Source organism: Alligator sinensis, unplaced genomic scaffold (genome assembly GCF_000455745.1).
Source record: "Alligator sinensis unplaced genomic scaffold, ASM45574v1 scaffold1338_1, whole genome shotgun sequence".
NCBI lineage: Eukaryota > Metazoa > Chordata > Crocodylia > Alligatoridae > Alligator > Alligator sinensis.
In genome coordinates, this window is record NW_005842713.1 from 355,651 (window position 1) to 357,542 (window position 1,892).

Here is a 1,892-nt window from a genome sequence, read left to right on the forward strand (position 1 = left end):
ACTTAAAAACCAACCTACTGGTTCCATTTCTAATCAGGCAACACTGAGGGAGTCAATTTACTTCACGGCTTACTAAAATCTACCTGATTCCTGCTAATGTCTCTTCATTCCATAGGGGTTAACGACCCTCTCTACATGTTAATGTCTTTGATGTTCCACTATTCAAACTGTCTTTCTGCAAGTTTGCTGTCTGCCAGCCATTCCTGGTAATATCTCTCTTTTATTTCAAAGCCCTGCAGACTGTTTTCTAGCTCCAGCTAAAAACCTTAACTCAGGTGTAGTAATATTAATTCAGTGTAGAAACAGCTGACAGTGAAGTATTGGAGGCACTCTCAAAACTCTCAGGAAGAGCAGATTTTGTTTTACCAATTTGAATAAGAGATGTACATTTAACAATGATGACTGGAGGACTAATGGCACAGTATCTTGACTATTTTGATCATTTTTTGTCTAGTTTCTTGTGTTTTTTAAACTTAATTTAGAATCTAGCAAATGAGGGAACATGCTAATAAAGTTAGATTTGTTTTTGCTTTGATCTTAAACTGAATAATATAGCACGAGGCCTCTAGCGTATTAGTAAAGCTTCCAGTTCCTCTTTTAACTGGGACAAAAAAGTGTCATTTGTGGTAATGCACCATACCAGTTGCACAGCCCTTTTCAAAACCCATGGCTGCAAGACAACCCCTTGGTGGCCACATGTGGCCTCCAGGCCACCCATTGAACAGCCCTTTATCAGGGGACCCACAAAGGTGATGTTAATGATTCTTTTAACTGGAAGAAAAGATGTGTTGTGTCTTATGTGATAAAGTGCCACATCATCCATACCCTGCTTTGCACTGTCCTAGAGCGGCCCGACCGTCCAATGGAAGTGGCAGACAGGCCACCTCACCATGATTGCCCACAGAGACAGATGTGGGGGTGCACTGGTGCATTTGCACCCTGCTTTGGTCCCTGCTTCATCCAAAGTTTAGAACCAGCTGGCTGAAGCAGCAGCAGCATTTTGAGTCAGGCAGCACTGAGGGACTCGCTTGATGTTGTGGCTCATTGTCCCTGATCCTTCCTAAACCCTGCATGTGACAGGGGTGAATGACCTTCCCATCTTTTTTCATGCTCTGGAGGCTCCAGCCAGCAACCTAGCCTTTCTTCTGCTTTCTTCTTTCACCCTGCTGTCCATTAGGGCACTGGTTCTCAACCTTTTGTTTGTACCAGGACCCATTTGTAAACAGCAATGGCCAGTCTAGGTCCCGGGCCCTGCACTCCTGACCTGCTCCCCCAGTGTGTGTGGGTGGGTGAGGCATGGGGGAGGAGGCAGGGGGCAAGCAGCCCCTTGTAGGCTGCACCTCTGCCAGCCTGCAAGGGAAAACCCCCCGGTTTCCCACATTTTTCTCCTTTAAAGGCCAATCCCTTTTTAAAGTTTGTTCAAGTACACCCACTTCTGGGTCGCGACCCACACATTGAGGAACGCCGCCTTAGGGGCGTCTGCAGCGGCGGACGAGTTTTTATCACGCTCCAAAAGAGGCCTTATTTGTTTTTTTGCTTCCTGCTGCAGCTGAAGAAGGCAGCGCTGGGGCCCCAGCCTAGTGGGAAAGCCTCTCCTTTCCATTTGAACGGGGGAGTGAGCAGGTGCGGTGCCAGGATCACAGGCTCACAGAAGAGGAGGGCTGCAACAGACCTCAGGAGGGCATGGAGCCCAACTCCTCAAAGCAGCACCAGCCCCAATAACTAGCTCGTCCCAGGATGTGCCACCCTTTCCAAAACCCAGGACTGGCCCGAGCCCGGCATAGGTGCCCCCAGCGCGGGCGGGGCGAGGCGGGAAGGTCGCTGCAGGCACCGCCCCACAGCCGGCTGGGGCTGGCAGGGCCGCCGCGCTCCGCCCCCGCCCCCCCCCCCGC